General features: G+C 37.7%; 1 protein-coding gene and 1 long non-coding RNA gene across 2 annotated transcripts in view; both read left to right on the top strand.

The window, feature by feature from the left end:
- The window catches only part of LOC136319150 (uncharacterized), a 348,276-nt gene that overhangs the window by 134,926 nt on the left and 191,489 nt on the right, over positions 1 to 21,861 (top strand). The window lies entirely within an intron of this gene.
- LOC136324695 (uncharacterized) overlaps positions 1 to 21,861 on the top strand; it is an 87,298-nt gene that overhangs the window by 25,538 nt on the left and 39,899 nt on the right. Inside the window, exon 3 of the long non-coding RNA XR_010729130.1 lies at positions 4,108 to 4,128. This is a non-coding gene — a long non-coding RNA (uncharacterized lncRNA). The remainder of the gene's footprint in view (positions 1 to 4,107; positions 4,129 to 21,861) is intronic.

Consider the following 21,861-nt stretch of genomic DNA (forward strand, 5'->3'; position numbering starts at 1 on the left):
TTATTAGTAATGATTTCTTGCCAGCATGAGGGCAATTTTTATATCCCATTTTTGAAAAATATTTTATCTGTTCATGAAAAAAATTGAACCAGTGCTTGTTTGATATCTTCATCATTTTTGAATTCTTTGCCCTTCAAAAAATTTTGTAAGGACAAAAACAAGTGATAGTCAGAGGGTGCTAAGTCCAGGGAATATGGTGGATGCGACAGACATGCTTCTATAGCATTTCTTCCTTGTTGAAATTTATAAAAATTACAGTGGCGTAAATGAACTTTATCAGTAGGCATGGGTACACTATGGCTTCATACATAAGACTAACGTGAATCAACTTTGTTTTAGTTAATTTGCTACGTCAGTATGTATACATTAAGTGATAAAAATAGAGAGGCACACATGAGCCAAATAAACATGTACTTACGTGTCGAAACTTGTTGTGATAGAAATGGACGGAACTTTCCAGTAGACCTTATATTAATGTGTGTGTGTGTATATATATATATAGTATATATATATTATATATATATAATATATATATAAATTTATATGTTTGTATTTCTGGAAAATATTCAACTTAAGAACTCTGTAAGTATTCCATGTTTGAAGACCCTTAGTATTCAGTTGGTACTTCTCCAAACCCCTGAGAGAAAAGACTCTAAGCTTTCTACATGAAGTGCCTCTGATCATTGCCTTTTCAAACCCTGTGTCATGATAAATATGTCATTCATTGGTCAGATGTGACAGAGTGGGGCATTCCTCTTCCACTGTCCTTAATTATATGACTCAGATGTCCCAAAGTATCTAAATATTTTACATAATTTTTTCTGGCCTTTAAAAATTTCTATCCATGCCATTTTTTTTTATTCATTGATATTATGGTGACACCATAAGCAAATAAACAGTAATTAAAAATAAACAATTTATAAAATAACAAAGATTCTTAAGGCATGTGGAAAAGTGATACATCTCTGATCTGTACTTTTTATGTGAAGGGTGCAAGAAAATTGATTGACCACAATGTTTAAGAAAAAGAAAATTTAACCATTCATGCTCAATATTGTCTTTTTCTAACAAGTACAATTACATTTTTCCCCATGAAATTGGTATTTATGTATATATCCCTGTAATGTACAGAGTAGGTGTCATATGACTAGTGCAAGAAAACTGTTTTGGCGAGATGGGCACCTCTACTGTACGCTTCCCACAGCCGGTTTAGTGTCTGTCTAGTCAGTGAATCTGTCTGTAACTTAAATTGAAACGGTGATCATCCAGTGACAGGGCAAAGCTTATGGTTGTACATCCCAGAATTTCTGACATAACTCCCTCGTCATTTAATTTTCTGATTTAGTAATTTGTGCACAAGGGATATGGGAGGAAAAACAGTATTGACTTCTAAAGATGAAGTTTTATTAAAACCCGCAAATGGCCTGACCAGGTGGTAATGCAGTGAATAGAGCTTCGTACTAGGATGCGGAGGACCCAGGTTCGAGACCCCGAGGTCACCAGCTTGAGCGTGGGCTCATCTGGTTTGAGCAAAAGCTCACCAGCTTAACCCAAGGTCGCTGGCTCAAGCAAGGGGTTACTCAGTCCGCTGAAGGTCCATGGTCAAGGCACATGTGAGAAAGCAATCAATGAACAACTAAGGTGTCACAGTGCACAGCGAAAAACAAATGATTGATGCTTCTCATCTCTCCGTTCCTGTCTGTCCCTGTCTATATCTCACTCTGACTCTCTCTCTGTCTCTGTAAAAAAAATAAAGTAAAATAAATGAATAAAACCCACAAATGTGGGTAAATGTGTACTCAACCGTGATATGAAGGGTTAGGTCCATTTCTGTTATCTTTCTTAACTGATATTGTGTTTAACATGAAAAAGTTTCTTATTTCTTCAACTTTTCAGATGAGAGTACACTGATGACAGGTAAGTGCTGATAACCTCCTCCCCTGTCCTCCCCTCACCTGTTCCTTGTTTCCTGTCTTCTCTCTCAGTGACCATCTACCTTTGTCTCAGCATCATGGCCATTTAACCCTGATTAGTCTTCTTCATTTGTCCTTTTCACTTCTCCCATTGTTACCCCAGCATTTACCTTGCTGTTGCAATCAAGGAGACAGAGCCATTCTGTCAGATGTATTTTATAAAAAGATATCTGGAAATACAGATACTTTTAAAGTTTCTGAGTATAAGTTTTCTCCAAGGAAAGTAAGTTCATTTGATTCAAAAACTCCCTCACTGTCATTTCTTTCCCTTCATCTGATTCACTCAGCTTCATTCAGGCATGAGTTAAAACAGAAACTCAGATACAATAACATTGAGAGCTAATAGCTGGACAAGAATTTTGTGAATTGATGCACATAAAAACATAATCCTGTATTGAGAGCAGTCTTTCAGTAACTGTTATACAGTGATTGTAGCAACTTTGTACAATGAAGGTACAGCAGTTAGAATGAAATATATACATATATATAATGTGTATATAAATATATATATATACATATATATATACACACACACACACACACACATACACACATTCAAAGGCCATTTTAAATATGACACATATCTCATAGTGGTCCACATAGAGTTAATAGGGATCAAAAATAATTTTATTTAAAAATATCAGAATAAATATTTTAAAATTTTTACATAATTCAATAATATACTTTCTACACTATTTAAAATAGTTTTTATAATTTTACTGAATTTATTGGGGTGATCTTGGTTAATAAAAGTCTCCAGGTGGCAAATGCAGAATTGTATCACACCTCTTCTGTACGTGGCAGTGTGGTCACTACCCCAGTCACATATCCATCTGTCTCCTTTTATTTATTTTAAATTTTTATGTCCCTACATATCACATGGTATTTTTTAAATTGCAGTGATGACTTTAGTGGAATGGATTTTCAAGGTATATTCTTTATTCATGGAATAGATGAGACTTGTCCACTTTGCAGAAACAACATTAGCAGGTGTTCGCTTTAGCTGAATCTTATTTACAGTGTTTAGGAAACCTGTCTCTTGTATGTGTGCTTGGATTCAATTTCTAGGTTAAGTGACAGGCACAGTAAAATCCAGAAACAAACAGTATCTCTGTCAGAGAATCCCAGTTTTTTCTCTCTCCTAAATTAGGCAGCCATGAGTATTTAGATAGTCTTCATTCAGGATCAGATATAACAGATATTCATATAGTGTGTGGTTAAAAATCTATCTGTGTAAAAAAACATGGAGGACACAGCACCCATACCCCTGAGCCTGTGTCACTGGGAGGAGCTGTGTGTCTGTGCTCCTTCCACAGTGTGGTGGCCACTCTGCACCATGTCGCTGCCACAGCAGTGAGACTCACTGATGTGTTTAAAATATCCAATGACCATACTAAGCAAACAAACAGAGTAACAGAAACATAAATATTTCAAATAGAACAAGAATATTTTCAGCCTCGCCTGTAGTGGCCCCATGGACAGAGCATGGACCTGGAACACCAAGGTTGCCAGTTCGACCCTGGACTTGCCCGGACACGGCACCCAGGGCAGCAGCTATAGCTCAAGTGAAGCAGCTATGAGACCACATCCTTCCCTCCTGCCTCTCACCCCTTCTTTATGTAATGTTAACAAATTTTAAATTATTTTTAAAAAATTTAATTACACGCCTGACCTGTGGTGGCGCAGTAGATAAAGCATCGACCTGGAAATGCTGAGGTTGCCAGTTCGAAACCCTGGGCTTGCCTGGTCAAGGCACATATGGGAGTTGATACTTCCAGCTCCTCCCCCCTTCTCTCTCACTGTCTCTCTCTCCTCTCCAAAAATGAATAAATAAAATAAAAAAATGAAAAATTATAATTACACAACAAAATTCATATTTTAATAATTTTCTATTATTTTATTAAAATAACTCCCTTTCCACCTCTTTATTACTGTAGACCACCTGTGGACAGTAGTGAGCTCTGAGGCCGTGTGTAGGTGTGTGTTTGGGGTGGGCATGTGTGATTTGTCATGTGTTTGTGTCTTCATCTAAAATTAAACTAATTTTAAATTTTAAATTAACAGTAAAATTTAATTGTCTGTAGGTTGTTTGCCATAAAATTAACATTAACCTTTTCTTTTTTATTTTTTTCAGGACATGTTAAAGAAAAAATAGGTAAAATTACTGATATTCCCTTACTTTTGATCCCCTTGAAATCATCTGGTTTATGTCTCCCTTTGACATTTCCTGCCTTTTTATCCAAGTGCCTTCCCGTTGGCCTGTGCTCCTCCTGGATGTCCACTGTCCTCACCCCCTGTCTGAGACAGCATTTCTTCCATTTGTAGCTCTGTCTGAATTCTATTTCTTACCATCCATCCTTTCTCATTCTTCCTTTTGTCATTTTACACAATTATTTCCCTGTAGACAATGGCTACTCTGTCTTGAAGTAAATTGTCACAGTTCTATTAAGACATTGGTGTGGTGAAGTATGTTAAGCTGACGGATACATGATTGTTAACATACACATATATTATTGGTTTATATTAATGAGTAAATATATGAATGATTATGTATGTATTTCAAAAAAATATTCAAAGTTACCACCTTTATGAAGTATTCCAAGTATAAGGTCCAATTAACACGCAATTAATACTTCCCAAACCTTTCAGAAAAAATTACTCCAAACTTTCAGAATTCAGTGTCTCTGTCCATTGTCTCCTCAAAGCCTGTGTCATGATGAATACCTTGTATCACTCACTGGTCAGATGTGACAGAGTGGGGCGTCCCTCTTCCACTGTCCTTGATCATATGACCTAGGTGTTCCAAGGTCTCTAAATAATCTACATAATTTTTTTGGACTTTAAAAATATCCAACTGTGCCCATTTTGGGGTGAGGCGTTAGACAATTAAATTTAACAGGTTGACCTTGGTGAACTAGAGTGCATAGACTTAGAGAAAACATCACATCGTTTGAAACATGCCTGTTTTTATTCTTCAGTTTTATTGTTGAAACCAGGACCAAATGACAACAGCACTTATCATTAAACAACTTACAGAACAATGAAGTGTCTTAGGGCATGTAGAAAAGTGATACATCTCTGATCTGCACCTTTTATGTAAAGGGTACGAGAAAATAATTGATCATGATGTCTCATAAAAAAGAAAATTAATCATTCAAAGCTTAATATTGTTTTCTCCTAATCCCGGTTACAGTCATATTTTTCCTTATGATTGTTCTTTAGGAATATATCCCTCTATGCACAAGGCAGGTGTCATGTGAAAAGTGCAACAAAACCTGTTTTGTGGAGATGTGTGTCTCTGCTGTTCACTCCTCATCACTGGTACAGTCCCTGTCCCTGTGCAAATACATGTGTTTTTATCTGAAAAAGTTGATAGTCCAGTGACAGGGAACGCTTAGTATCACACATCCCAGAATCTCTGACCTGACTCCCTCATTGCTTTATTTCCTGATCTGGTTTCTTGTGCACAAGGCACAGGGGAGGTGAAACAGTATTACCTCCAATGGGTGACATGTCCTTTGGAATCTTGTTACTACTTTTGTAAATATGTGTCGATGTGTGCTCCGGAGTGAACTACAAAAGGGATTCAATTTCTCTTCTTCTTCATCCAAGACAGTCTGTTTTCACTTGGAATGATTTGTTCATTTCCTCCTTTTCCCTTTCTCCTGAGAGTGAACAGGAGACAGGTCAGTACGAATAACCTCCCCGTGTCCTTCCCTCACCTGTTCCTTATCCTCTGTCTTCTCTCTCAGTGACCATCTGCCTTTGTCTCACTCAGAGTCTTATTTTTCCAATTTTGATTCCCCGTGTTCATATGTTGTTCAGTTTCTCTCATCATGAGCCATCCACTTGTCATGTTGCAATCAAGGAGTCAAAGTTTTTCTGTCAAATTAATTTTATCAATAGCATATCTACAAGTGTAGGTAGTTTTAAATATTTTGCTTGTAAGTTTTCTCCAAGAACAGCTCAGGTCATTTGATTCAGAACCTCCCTCATTGTTATTTCTTTCCCTTCATCTGATTTATTTAGTTTCATCCAGGCCTGACATAAAACAGACACTTAATACAATAATGTTGAGAGTTAACAGTTGGACAAAAACATTGTGAATAGACGCACATAAGAACCTAACCTTGTATTTACTTATACAAGCAGAGACCAAGAATAACTTTACCATGGCCTGTGGTGTCCCAGTGGACAGAGCATGGACCTGGAACACACGGTACCCAGGGCAGCAGCTACAGCTACAGTGAAGCAGCTATGAGTCCACATGCTTCCCTCCTGCCTTCCATTTATTTTCTCTATAATATTAAAAAATAAAATCTCTTCAAAAAAAGATGTTTATAAATTAAACAGCAAAAACAATACTTTTAATTTTGTATTATTTTACTATATTAACTTTATTTTCCGTAATCTCCTGTACTGTAAAACACCTGTGGACAATAGTGAGCTCTGAGCCCGTGTGTAGGTGTGTATTTGGGGCGGGCGTTTGTGATCTGTTCTGTTGGTGGTTCATCTGAAATGCGGTCAGTTTAATTATAAATTAAACTTCATCAGTAAATTTGAATTTTCTTTGTGGGTCTTAATCAGAAAATTGACATTGACCTTTTCTTTTATTTTTCAGATAAAATTGAGAAACAGAAGAGTAAAATTAGACTTTATCAAGATAGGTGCCTCTACTATACGCTTCCAATCACTGCTTAAGTTTCTGTCTCATGTGTGAAAAAATTTTATCTGAAAAAGGTGACAGTGCAGTGACAGGGGAATGCTTAGTGTGGCACATTCCAAAATGTCTGACTTGACTCCATCATCCTTTTACTTCCTGACTTAGTGTCTGGGGCACAGGGGACAGAGGAGGACACAGCACTGCCTCTGACGTGACAGGTCCTCTTGGAACCCGGTGGTTCCGACCTTCACAGATCTGAGTCAGTGTGAGCTCCTCTGTGATCTAGGAAAGGGGACGCATTGTGTGTTCTTCTTTACCCGATATTGTGTTCTCACTTGGAATGAGTGGTTTATTTCTTCCTTTTCCTTTTCAGCTGAGAGTGAACCCAAGAGAGGTAAGTGCCCTTATCCTCCTCCCTGGTCATTCTCTCATCTGATCCTTAGTCCCTTGTCTTCTGTCTCAGTGACCATCTGCCTTTTGTCTCAGTGTCTTTACCTTTTTAACTCAGATTACCCATCTTCCTTTACTTTTCAATTTCTCTCATGATTACCTACCATTTCACTTCTCACAATCAATGAACAGGGCATTTCAGTCAAATGAATTTTATCACTAAGATATCTGGAAATTTAGAAACTTTTAAAGTTTCTGAGTGTAAGTTTTCTACAAGGACAGCTCGGGTCACTTGACTCAGAACCTCCCTCCCTGTCATTTCTTTCCCTTCATCTGATTCACTCAGCTTCATTCAGACCTGAGTTAAAACAGACACTCAGATACAATAAGGTTGAAAATTACTAGGTGGACCAAAATGTTGTGAATAGACGCACATAAGAACTAACCCTGTATTTACTTATGCAAGCTGTCTTTCAGTGACTCTTGTACAGTGAAGATACTGCAATTAGAATAAAAAACATATCTAGAAAGAAGCTTCAAAAGACCTTTTTTTTTCTTTTTACAGAGATAGAGAAAGTCAGAGAGAAGGATAATAGGGACAGACAGACACAAATGAAGAGAGATGAGAAATATCAATTATTAGTTTTTCATTGTGACACCTTACTTGTTCATTGATTGCTTTATAACATGTGCCTTGACCGTGGACCTTCAGCAGACCAAGTAACCCCTTGCTCGAGTCAGCGACCTTGGGTCCAAGCTGATGAATTTTGCTCAAACCAGATGAGCCTGTGCTCAAGATGGCGACCTCGGGGCCTTGAACCTGCGTTCTCTGCATCCCAGTCTGACATTCTATCCACTGCACCACCGCCTGGTCAGGCTGAAAGACAATTTTAAATATGACAAATATGTAATACTGCTTCATATAGAGTGAAAAAAAAAATTATTTAAAAAATATTAAATAAATATGTTTAAAATTTTTTCAGAATTTATTAAATATGTTTCATTTCTCCTATTTAATGGGTGTTTTACTGTATTTTAAGTTTATTGGGGTGACCTTGGTTAATAAATGTATGCAGGTCTCAGGTGCAGGATTCTATTACACCTCATCTGTACATGACAGTGTGCTCCCACCCCAGTCACAGATCCTCTGTCACACTTCCATTTATTTTAAACCTTTATGTCCCCACATGTCATACGGTATTTGTCAATTGCAGTGATGATTTCAGTGGGATGAATTTTCAAGATATTTTCTTTATTTATTGAATAGACATGACTTGTCCACGTTGCAGAAACAACATTAGCAGAAGAAACACTTTTGCTGGCACTCTACAGTGTGTAGAAACCTGTCTCATATGTGAGCTGAAATATTTGTTTCTCAGTTAAGGTAAAGGCACAGTAAGGTCCACTGAGAAACAGAATCCCCGTCAGAGAATCCAAGTGCTTTCTCTGTCCTGAACTCAGCACCCATAGGAATGAAGATATTCTTCACTCAGAAATGAATTAAAACAGAAACTAAAACACAGTGTGGTTAAAAATTAATACGTGGACAAAAACAAGGAGGATGCAGCCCCCAGACCCTGTGTCACTGGGAGGAGCTGTGTGTCAGTGCTCCTTCCACAGTGTGGTGGCCATTCTGCACGATGTCGCTGCCACAGCAGTGAGAGTCACTGATGTGTTTAAAGTATCCAATGATAACAAACAGAGTTACAGAAACATAAATATTTCAACTACACCAAGAATATTTTTAGCTTAACATGTGGTCACTCACTGGACAGAACATGGACCTGGAACACTGAGGTCGCCAGTTCGACCCTGGACTTGCCCGGACACAGCACCCAGGGCAGCAGCTACAGCTAAAGTGAAGCAGCTATGAGTCCACACGCTTCTCTCCTGCCTCTCACCCCTTCTCTATTTAATATTAATAATTATAGTCTTCTGGGAAAAAAATTATATTATAAATTAAACAGAAAAATAATATTTTAAAATGTTTATGCTATTTATTATGTTAACTCACTTTTCTACCTTTCTAATTACCATATAATAACTGTGGACAAAAGTGTGCTCTGGCCCTGGCCGGTTGGCTCAGTAGTAGAGCGTCGGCCTGGCGTGCAGAAGTCCTGGGTTCAATTCCCGGCCAGGGCACACAGGAGAGGCGCCCATCTGCTTCTCCACCCCTCCCCTTCTCCTTCCTCTCTGTATCTCACTTCCCCTCCCACAGCCAAGGCTCCATTGGAGCAAAAGATGGCCTGGGCGCTGGGGATGGCTCCTTGGTCTCTGCCCTAGGCGCTAGAATGGCTCTGGTCACAACAGAGCAACACCCCGGATGGGCAGAGCATCGCCCCCTGGTGGGCGTGCCGGGTGGATCCCGGTCAGGCACATGCGGGAGTCTGTCTGACTGCCTCCCCATTTCCAGCTTCAGAAAAGTACAAAAAAAAAAAAAAGTGTGCTCTGAGCCACTGTGTAGTTGTGTTTGGGGGGTTATGTGTAATTTGATATGTGTTTGAGAGTTCATCTGAAATTCCCTTAACTTTAAATTTAAATTTAAATTCTTTTGTGGTTGTTTCCCATGAAATCAATGTTGACCTTTGCCTTTTTTTTATTTTTCACGGCTCCTGAATAAAACTTTTGGTAAGTTTACTGATAATCCTTTACTCTTGATACACTTGAAAAAATCAGGCATTTTCTTTTCTTGATATTTCTGGCCTTTTTATCCATGGCCTTCCTCCTACATGACTATTGTCTTTCCAATGGTTTTGAGACAGGACTTCTCCAATTATGGGCTTCAGTCCATCTCTGTTTCCTGCCTTCCATTCTTTCCCATTCCGTCCTTTCTCACTTTACACAGTTCTTTTTCTGTAAACATTGGCTGCTTCTGTCTTGCAGTAAATTGTCACAGTTTCATTAACATTGGTCAGATGAAGGGTATTAAGCTGACAGATACATGATTTTTTAAATAAAGATATATTATAGGTGCATATTAGTGTGTATATATCTGAATATATACGCATGTATTTCTGGAAAATATTTAACTTAGGAATTTTGTCACGTATTCTAAGATAGAGAGCCATTATTATACAATTAAATCTTCCAAAACCCTTGAGAGAAAAGACTCCAAACTTTAACCTATAAATGTCTCTATCCATTGTCTTCTCACAGCCTGTGTCATGATGAATACCTTGTATCACTCACTGGTCAGATGTGAGAGAGTGGGGCGTCCCTCTTCCACTGTCCTTGATCATATGACCCAAGGGTTCCAGGGTCTCTGAATATTTTACATCATTTTTTCTGACTTAAAACACAACTGAAATACAATAAGATTGTGAATTAAATGGTGGTAAAAAAACGTAGTCAATAGGCACAGATAAAATCCTAATCCTGTAATAACCTATATAAGCAGTCTTTGAGTAACTCTTATGCAATGGCTGTAGCAACTTTGTTCAATGTAGGTGCTGCTATTAGTATATATGTGTATATATATATACATGCAAAGACCTTTTTAAATATGACTGATATTTCATAGAGATCCATATAGAGTGAAAAGTGATCAAGAATAATGTAATTTAAAATATCAAATAAATATTAAAATAATTACAAAATTAAATGTTTCATTTCTCATATTTTAAAGTGTTTTTTAATGTTTTATTGAAATTATTGCAATGACCTTGGTTAATAAAGTATGCAGGTCTCAGGAGCACAATTCTCTCACACTCATCTGTACGTGGCAGTGTGCTCACCACCCGGTCACATATTCCTCTGTCACCCTCTATTTATTTTCTACCGTTGTGTCCCTACATGTCACATAGCATTTTTCAACTGTAGTGATGATTTTAGTCCCATGGGTTTTCATGTTCTACACTTTTATTTATGGAATAGATGAGACTTGTGCACGTGGCAGAAACAACAATTAGCAGATGTAACGCTTTCTCTGCCTCTTATTCATGATGTTTATAAACCTGTCTCATTCACGTGTGCTTTCATAGCTTTTACATGGTAAAGAGAAAGGCTCATGAAGGGCAGTGAGAAACAGAATTTCTGTCAGAGATTCCAAGTCTTGTCTCTCTTCAATCCAGCACTCATGAGTATTAAGATATTCTCATTCAGGAATGAGTTAAAACAGAAACTCAAATACAGTGTAATTAACAACAAATCCCTGGACAAAAACAAGAAGGACGCAGCCCCCAGACCCCTGAGCCTGTGTCACTGGGAGGAGCTGTGTGTCAGTGCTCCTTCCACAGTGTGGTGGCCACTCTGCACGATGTCGCTGCCACAGCAGTGAGACTCACTGGTGTGTTTAAAACATCCAATGACCATACTAAAGCTAACAAGCAAAGTAACAGAAACATAAGTATTTCAAATAGACCAAGAATATTTTTAGCCTAGCCTGTAGTCACTCAGAAGATAAAGCCTGGACCTACAACACTGGGCTTCCTCGTTCAACCCTGGACTTGCCTGGACACGGCACACAGGGCAGCCACTACAGCTAAAGTGAAGCAGCTATGAGTACATATGCTTCCTTCCTGCCCCTCATCCACTCTCTAAGTAATATTAATACCTATAATCTTTTGATAAAAGTCCATTATTTCATAAAATAACAGCAAAACAATATTTTTTAAATTTTATATTATTTTATTAAATTAACTCCCTTTTCCAACTTTTTATTTACCACACAATAACTGTAAATAGTCGGGAGCTCTGAGCCACTGTGTAGTTGTCTGTTTGGGGGTTGTTATGTGTGATTTGATGTCTATTTGTATGTTTATGTGAAATTTCCCTAATTTTAAAATCAAATTAATCAGTAAGTATTAATTCTCTTTGTGGCTATTTCCCAAGAAATTGACAAAGACCTTTTCTTTTTTTTTATTTTTCAGAACACGCAAAGAAAAGTTTTGGTAAATTTAATGATATTCCTTTACTCTTGATCCACTTTAAACATCATTCTTTTTCTTTTCTCTGATATTTCTTGACCATTTTACTCAAGTGCCTTCCTCCTAAATTACTATTGTCTCTCCAGTGCTTTTGAGACAGGACTTTAGGAATATATCCCTCTATGCACAGAGCAGGTGTCATATGACGAGTGCAACTAAACCATGTTTCTCATAATGGGGCCTTTCCTGTTCACTTCCTCATCACTGGTTCACTCCTTGTCTCCTGTGCAAATACATTTGTTTTTTAATCTGAAAAACATGTTAGTCCCCTAACATGAGAGCACTTATTATTGTACATCCCAGCATGTCTAACCTAACTCCATTAGTGTCTTATTTCCCGATTTACTATCTTATGCACAAGGGATAGGGGAGGGAAAACAGCATAGCCTCTAATGGGTGAGGTGTTTTTTGTTACCTGATAAATCCTACTTTCAGAGATATGGGTCCATGTGTGCTCCACTGTGGACTAGGAAATGGAGGGGCTTATTTCTGTTTACTTTCCTCCCCAATATTGTGATTTCACTGGGAATGAGTTGTTTTTTCCTTCCTTTTCCTTTTCAGCCAATGAACAAAAGAACAATGGTAAGTCCCGCTCACCTCCACCCCTTGTCATCCCCTCATCTGTTCCTTACTCCCTTCTCCTCAACTCTAAGTGACCCTGTACCTTTGTCTCAGTGTCTTGGCCTTTTAACTTATAGCCAATTCACCTGCCTTCCAATCTCTCCCATTTCACACCACCATTTTTCTTTTGTTGCAATCAAGGAGACCAAGCCATTCTGTCAAGTAAACTTTATCAATCAGATATCTGGAACATTTGGTACATTTAAAGTTTCTGAGGGTAAGTTTTCTCAAAGGACAGCGAGATCATCTGATTCAGAACCTTCCTCAGTGTCACTACTTTCCCTTCATCTGATTTACCTAGCTTCATTTATGCATGTCTTAAAGTGGACATTCAAATAGGACAAGGTTGACACTTAATTGGTGGACAAAAGCATTGTGAATAGATACACTTAAGAAGCTAATCCAGGAGAAATGGCGGCATGAGAGATACTCGTGATCTCTCTCCTTGAAATTTCAACAAATTCTACTACTATACACAGAGAAAAAAGACACCAGTTGAACCTGTAATATACACACAACCTGAAATATACACACCATGAATAAACAAATGTGGGATTGCTCAAGAAGGCGGGCCAAGCACAGATGAAAATGAATGCCAGAGGACTGAGTCTCTTTCCTCACGGTCCCAAGGGAGGGAGTCTCTGTTGGAGCAGCTTTGTCTCCACACCAGAACAGGGAGAAGAGGACAGTCTGGTGTGAAGGAACTGAGATGGGGTGCCGACCAAGAATGGGGATCAGAACTCTTTCCTGGCCTCTGCCGCACTCATGATTGCAGACGCTGGGTGATTAAAGACTTACAGGCTGTGGGCGAGCACCAAGCCCACGGCACACTCCCAAGAACTGCCTGAGAATATATTGTGGAGATCGGCCTATGGGGCACTCGGGCGTGCTTGATCTGCCAGCAGAGTTTAGCCTTTAATGCCAGATGTGCCTGATTATCTGCACCCCTCCTGCCTAGAAGCTTGGGCACTTGCTTTCCGGACTGACTTTTGCGTGTGTGGGCGAGACTCCCCTGATCTGCGATCTCTGCTGCAAGTGCTGCTGAAGCAGGGACATTAGCTTGTGGCGTGCACCCCTGCCCTGCCCAGGGCTGTGTTTTGAGTGCTTAGAGTGGTATTGGAGCAAGGACTAGACTGCATCACCCCAGTCTCCCCATCCTGCATTGCTCCCCTTGGTCTCCAAACTGCTCTCCTCTGTAAGAGGCAGGGGTGCCCCAGCGCTTGATCCCCTGCTCTGTAGGGACATGGGGGAGGGACGTGGAGGACCCCTGCTTGGCCATTGCTAGAGCCATAAAACTGCAAAGCCCTAACAACAAGCTCCTCCTAACAACACAATAGCATTCCCTGCATCATTAGAAGGTGACAGTGATGCATCAACAGAACTCCAACCAAGAATCTCACAGAGGCCACTCAGCAGTACATTGCTCCCACCAGAAAAAGGAATAATTATCTCTTGTTGGGGTTATTAACAATACCACTAGCGAATGCCATCAAGGAAAAAGAAATCAAATATGGATATACAAGACAGAGATGTAGCTCAGGTAGATGATGGAAAATTTCCAGGAAAAATCTCAATTACATGGAAACCCTGGAAATCAATGACAGAGAATTCAAAATCGAAACTGTAAAAATTCTCAATAAAGTACAAGAAAAGACGGAAAGGCAATTTAGAGAGCTCAAACAACAACATAATGTACAAAAAAATGTACTTTACCAAGGAAATTAAAACTATAAAAAAGAACCAAACAGAATTGAAAAATTCAATACATGAACTGAAAAATAAGATAAGCTTAATCAATAGAACAGGCCAGATAGAGGACAGAATCAGTGACATTGAAGAGAGGCAACTAGAGATGCTACAAAGAGAAGAAGAGAGAGACTCACGAATTGAGAAAAATGAGAAAGCCTTACAGGAATTGTCTGACTACATCAGGTAGAGCAATATAAGAATAATGGCTATATTAGAAGAAGAGAGAGAAAGGTAATGGAGAACATACTGAAACAATTAATTGATAAAAACTTCCCAAGCCTGTGGAAAGAGTTAGAGCCTCGAATTCAAGAAGCAAACAGAACATCTTGTTACCTCAACCCAAACAAACTACTCCAAGGCACATTGTAATGAAATTATCAAAAATCAATGACAAAGAAAGAATCCTCAAGGCAGCTAGGGAGATAAAGGATACAGCATATAAAGGAAGGCCCATTAGGCTATCATCAGACTTCTCAGTAGAAACTCTAGAAGCCAGAAGAGAGTGAAACCAAACATTCAAAGTACTGAAAGAGAGGAACTACCAGCCAAGAATACTATCATATATACAACAAAACTATCTTTCAAATATGAAGGGTAAATGAAAACTTTTACTGACATACAGAAGCTGAGGGAACTTACCACCAAAAAACCCACACTACAGGAAATACTAACGGGGGTTATCCGACCACATACAAAAAAGAAAACAAACAAAACTACAAGTAAAAATTTTATGAAAACCACAATAAAAACAAGGATAATCTGTGAAAACAATCACATAAAAGGGGAGAGGGTAAGATCAGCAGTAGCAAAGGAGGATAGAGTGCAGAAGCACTTATGAGATAATGGATTGTAATAAATATGATAATTTTTCTTTTAATAACTTAATGGTAACCACTACTGAAACACATAGCTTAAAAAAGAAGAAACAGAAAATAGAAGTATGGAATACCGCCAAACAAAAAAAATGACAGAAAAACAAAAAAGAAGAGCCAAACAAGACACAAAGCTATCAAAAAGCATATATAAAATGGCAATAGGAAATCCCCAGTGTCAATAACAACACTAAATGTAACTGGATTGAACTCACCAACTCACCAATAAAGAGGCACAGATTGGATCAAGAAGCAAAACCCAACAGTATGCTGCATTCAATAGACACATCTGAGATACAAGGATAAAAATAGATTCAAAGCAAAAGGTTGAAAAAATATTATTCAAACATATAATATCCAAAGAATAGCAAGTGTAGCCATACTCATATCTGACAGTGCTTCTTCAAGACAACAAAGGTAACCAGAGACAAAGATGGTCATTTCATAATGATAAAAGGGACATTGTATCAAGAAGACATAACACTTCTTAATGTAAATGCACCAAACCAGGGAGCAGCAAAATATATAAGACATCTACTAACTGATCTAAAAGTAGAATCCGAAAAAAATGTAATCATATGTGGAGACCTCAGTACAACATTGATGGCTTTAGATCATTCATCCAAATGGAAAATCAATAAAGAAATATCAGCCTTAAATGAAACACTAGAATAATTGGATACAATAGACATCTACAGGATATTTCATCCAAAACCATCAGAGTATAAATTTTTCTCCAGTGTACATGGAATATTCTCAAGAATAGATAATATGCTGGACCACAAAACTAACATCAACAAATTCAGAAAGATTGAAATGATACCAAGCATCTTCTCTGACCACAAGGCTTTGAAACTATAATTCAACTGCAAAAAAGAAGTAAACACACCAACAAAAATGTAAAAATTAAACAACACACTTCAAAAAAAATGACTGAGTCAAAGCAGAAATAAAAGAAGAGATCAAAAGATATATACAGATAAATTACAACACAACATATCAGAATCTCTGGGATGCAGTGAAAGCAGTAATAAGAAGGAAGTTCATATCACTATAGGCCTATGAGAACAAATAAGAGAGAGTCCAAGTAAACAACATTACATCTTAAGGAACTAGAAAAAGAAGAACAAAGGCAACCCAAAACCAGCAGAAGAAAGGAAATAATAAAAATCAGAGCAGAACTAAATGAAATAGAGAACAGAAAAACTACAGGAAAAATTAATACAAAAAAGAGCTAGTTCTTTGAAACAATCAATAATATCAAAAAAACCTGGCAAGCGTAAGGAAAAAGAGAAAGGACTCATATAAACAAAATCCAAAATGAAAGAGGAAAAATTACCACAGATATCATAAATATATAAAGGATTATTGCAGAATACTACAATTATTACTTCCCAAACCCTTGAGAGAAAAGACTCCAAACTTTAATCTATAAGTTTCTCTTTCCATTGTCTTTCAAAACCTGTGTCATGATAGATACCTGATATCATTCACTGGTCAGATGTGACAGAGTGGGACGTCCCTCTTACACTGTCCTTGATCATATGACCCAGATGTTCCAAGGTACTTTAATATTTTACTTAATTTTTTCTGGCCTTTAAAAATACACTACCATGTCATTAAGCTGACACTGTTATCAAATGAAAAACTGCACTGAAAAATATACAATTTGCAGAAGGATGAATTATCTTAAAGTAAGTGGAAAAGTGATTTATTTCTGACCTATATTTTTTATGTGAAGAGTACAAGAAAAATAATCGAGTTTTTTTTTTAAATTAATCTTTCAAACCTTAAATCTTTTTTTCTAATGACAATTACAATTATATATTTTTATAATTTTTATTTTATATATTTTTCCCCTTGGTACTGGTCTTCTGGAATATATTCATCTATGTACAGAGCAGTGACTGTCATGTGACCAGTACAACAAAACCAGTTTTGCTCACATGGGTGACTCTACTGTACACTTTCACATCGCTGGTTAAGTCCCTGTCTCCTATGTGAATACTTTTTTTTTTAATCTGAAAAATGTAACAGTTTAGTGACAAGGAAAAAGTTAGTATTGCCCATTCCAGAATTTCTAACCTAACACCCTCCTCATTTGATTTCCTGATTAAGTTTCTTGTGCAGAAGTGACAGGGGACAAAGAACAGCATTGACTCCGATGGGCGAGGTGCGTTTTGTTACCTGATAGCTCCTACTTTCACGAACATGGGTCAATGTTTGCTCTAAAGTGGACTAAGAAATGGGGATTTATTTCTGATTACTTTCCTACTCAATATTGTGTTTTTTACTGGGAATAAGTTGTTTATTTCTTCCTTTTGCTTTTCAGCCAAGGATGAAACGAACGAAGGTAAGTCCCGCTCACCTCTACCACTGTCCTTCTCTCATCTGATCCTTATTCCCTGTCTTCAACTCTGAATGACTGTCTACCTTTTGTCTCAATATCTTCACTTTTAACTCTGATTAGCGATTTATTTCATTTGCCTTTCAGTTTCTCCCATTTTACATCACTATTTTTCTTATTCTAGCAATCAAGGAGACCAAAGCTATCTGTCAAGGGAAATTTATCAGTCAGATATCCGGAAGTTAGCTACATTTACAGTTTCTGAGTGTAAATTTTCTCTAAGGACAGTGAGGTCACTGATTCAGAACCTCCCTCACTCTCTTCTCTTTCCCTTCATCTGATTTACCTAGTTTCACTTACGTATATGTTAAAGCAGACACTTGACTATATAAGGTTGAGAATTAATTAGTGGGCAAAAATGTTTTGCATAGATGCACATAAGAGCCTAACCCTGTGTTTATCTATACAAGCAGTCTTTCAGTAACTGTTGTACAGTGGTTGTAGCAACTTTCTACAATGAAGGTACTGCAATTAGAAAGGAATATATATGTGTGTGTGTGTGTGTGTGTGTGTGTCTATATATTTATATATAAACATCCAAAGATCATTTTATATATGACAGGTATTTAGTAGTGGTCCAAGTGATCAAGAATCAATTTATAAAGACATATCAGAATAAATAGTTTTTTAAATTTTAGGGTATGATAAATATTCTTCATTTCTCTTATTTTAAATGGATTTTTATGTTTTATTGAAATTATAGTGGTGATGTTGTTTAATGAAACTATGCAGGTCTCAGGTGCAAATTCTATCACACCCCATCTGCACGTGGCAGTATGTTCAACACCCCAGTCATGTATTCCTCTGTGATCCTTCTATTTATTTTCAACAATTCTGTCCCTCCATGTCACATGGCATTTTTCACTTGTAGAGATAATTTAATGCAATGTCCACGTGGCAGAAACAACCTCTAGCAGATGTAACACTTTTGCTAAAACTTCTCTACCCAGTGTAGAAAACCTGTCTCATTCATGTGAGTGCTTGGATATTTCTTTCTCAGTTAAAAAAAAGGCATGGTAAGGTCCAGTGAAAATCAGAACCTTCGTCAGAGAGTCCAGCTTCTTCTCTCACCTGAATTCAGCACCCATGAGTATTAAGATAAGCTTCATTCAGGAATGAGTTAGAACAGAAACTCAGATACAGTGTGCTAAAAAATCAATCTCAGGACAAAAACATGGAGGACGCAGCCCCCGGACCCCTGACCCTGTGTCACTGGGAGGAGCTGTGTGTCAGTGCTCCTTCCACAGTGTGGTGGCCACTCTGCACGATGTATAACACATCATTCTGATGTATAACCAAAACGTGAATATTTCAGATAGACCCAAAATAAATTTACCCTGGCCTGTGTTGGCCCCGTGGACAGAGCATGGACCAGGAACACTGAGGTTGTCGGTTCGACCCTGGACTTGCCCGGACACGGCACCCAGGGCAGCAGCTACAGCTACAGTGAAGCAGCTATGAGTCCACAGGCTTCCCTCCTGCCTCCCGTTTATTTTCTTAGCAATACTAATACATAAAATGTTTTAGCAAAACATAATTATTTTATAGATTAAATAGACAAATAATTTTAATTTTTTTATTATTTTACTAAATGAACACCCTTTTTTAATAAATTTTTATTAATGGTAAAGGGATGACATTAATAAATCAGGGTACATATATTCAAAGAAAACATGTCTAGGTTATTTTGTCATTAAATTATGTTGCATACCCCTCGCCCAAAGTCAGATTGTCCTCCGCCACCCTCTATCTAGTTCTCTGTGCCCTTCCCCCTCCCCCTAACTCTCTCCTTCCCTCCCTCCCATGTCCTCCCTCCCCCCACCCCTGGTAACCACCACACTCTTGTCCATGTCTCTTAATCTCGTTTTTATGTTCCACCAATGTATGGAATCATGTAGTTCTTGTTTTTTTCTGATTTACTTATTTCACTCCTTATAATGTTATCAAGATCCCACCATTTTGCTGTAAATGATCTGATGTCATCATTTCTTATGGCTGAGTAGTATTCCATAGTGTATATGTGCCACATCTTCTTTATCCAGTCTTCTATTGAAGGGCTTTTTGGTTGTTTCCATGTCTTGGCCACTGTGAACAGTGCTGCAATGAACATGGGGCTACATGTGTCTTTACGTATCAATGTTTCTGAGGTTTTGGGGTATATACCCAGTAGAGGGATTGCTGGGTCATAAGGTAGTTCTATTTTCAGTTTTTTGAGGAACCACCATACTTTCCTCCATAATGGTTGTACTACTTTATAGTCCCACCAACAGTGAATGAGGGTTCCTTTTTCTCCACAGCCTCTCCAACATTTGCTATTACCCGTCTTGTTGATAATAGCTAATCTAACAGGGGTGAGGTGATATCTCATTGTAGTTTTGATTTGAATTTCTCTAATAACTAATGAAGCTGAGCATCTTTTCATATATCTGTTGGCCATTTGTATCTCTTCCTGGGAGAAGTGTCTGTTCATGTCCTCTTCCCATTTTTTTTATTGGATTGTTTGCTTGTTTGTTGTTGAGTTTTATGAGTTCTTTGTAAATTTTGGATATTAGGCCCTTATCTGAGCTGTTGTTTGAAAATATCGTTTCCCATTTAGTTGGCTGTCTGTTTATTTTGATATCAGTTTCTCTTGCTGAGCAAAAACTTTTAATTCTGATGTAGTCCCATTCATTTATCTTTGCCTTCACTTCTCTTGCCATTGGAGTCAAGTTCATAAAATGTTCTTTAAAACCCAGTTCCATGATTTTAGTACCTATGTCTTCTTCTATGTACTTTATTGTTTCAGGTCTTATATTTAGGTCTTTGATCCATTTTGAATTAATTTTAGTACACGGGGACAGGCTGTAGTCGAGTTTCATTCTTTTGCATGTGGCTTTCCAGTTTTCCCAACACCATTTGTTGAAGAGGCTTTCTTTTCTCCATTGTGTGTTGTTGGCCCCTTTATCAAAGATTATTTGACCATATATATTTGGTTTTATTTCTGGGCTTTCTATTCTGTTCCATTGGTCTGAGTGTCTATTTATCTGCCAATACCATGCTGTTTTGATTGTCGTGGCCCTATAAATAGTTTAAAGTCAGGTATTGTAATGCCCCCAGCTTCATTCTTTTAATGAACACCCTTTTTAAGTTATTCATTTACTGTAGAATACTGTGGACAACAGCGAGCTCTGAGTCATTGTGTAGGTGTGTGTTGGGGCAGATGTGTTATTTGTTGTGTGTTTGTGTGTTCATCTGAAACATACTCTGCTTAACTTTAAATTTGAATATATTAGTAAATTTGAATTTTCTCTGTAGTTGTTTCCCACAAAATTGACATTAACCTTTTCTTATTTCTCTTTTTCAGAGGACATTATGGAAACAATAGGTAAAATCACTGATATTTATTTACTCTTCTTCCACCTGAAACATCTGATTTATTCTTCTGTTTGACATTTCTGGCCTGTGACATTTCTTTTGTTTGGAACTCTATCCATTTCCCTTTCCTACCTCTTATCCTTTCCCATTCTTTCTTTTGTCATTTTACAAAATTATCTCCCTATAAACATTAGCTGCTTCTGTCTTGCAGCAAATTGTCTCAGTTTCATTAATACAGTGCTGAGATGAAGGGTATACAGTTGGTAGATAAGAAAATTTTAATGTACACATATATTGCAGGTTTATATTAGTGTGTATATATAGAAATATATAAGTATGTATTTCAGGAAAACATTGTAACTTAAGACCTCTCTCAGGTATTCCCAGTTTGAGGGCCCATTATTATGCAATTAGTACTTCTCAAAACCCTTGAAATAAAAGTCCAGAGTCTCTGTGCTCAGTGTCTCTCCCCATTGTCTTTTCAAAGCCTGTGTCATGATAAATACCTTACATCATGCATTGGTCAGATGTGACAGAGTGAGGCATCCCTCTTCAACTGTCCTTGATTATAGGACCCAGGTGTTTCCAGGTATTTAAATATTTTACAAAATTTTTCCTAGCCTTTAGAAACATCCAACCATGCCCGTTTTCTCTGCTTGACATTATATTGACAGCAGTGTCATATGACAAATGGCACTTCAAATAAACAAATTGCAGAAGGAAGAAGTATCTTAAGGGAAGTGGAAAAGAGATACATCTCTGACCTGTACTTTCTGTTTGAAGGGTGCCAGAAAAATTATTGACCTGAGAACTCAAAGGAAGAAAATTTAATCATCTGCAGCTTGATATTTTTCTAACGACAATTATATTATTTTACCTTGGGACTGTTCTCTAGGAATATATCACT

This window comes from Saccopteryx bilineata, chromosome 1 (assembly GCF_036850765.1).
Source record: "Saccopteryx bilineata isolate mSacBil1 chromosome 1, mSacBil1_pri_phased_curated, whole genome shotgun sequence".
Classification (NCBI taxonomy): Eukaryota; Metazoa; Chordata; class Mammalia; order Chiroptera; family Emballonuridae; genus Saccopteryx; species Saccopteryx bilineata.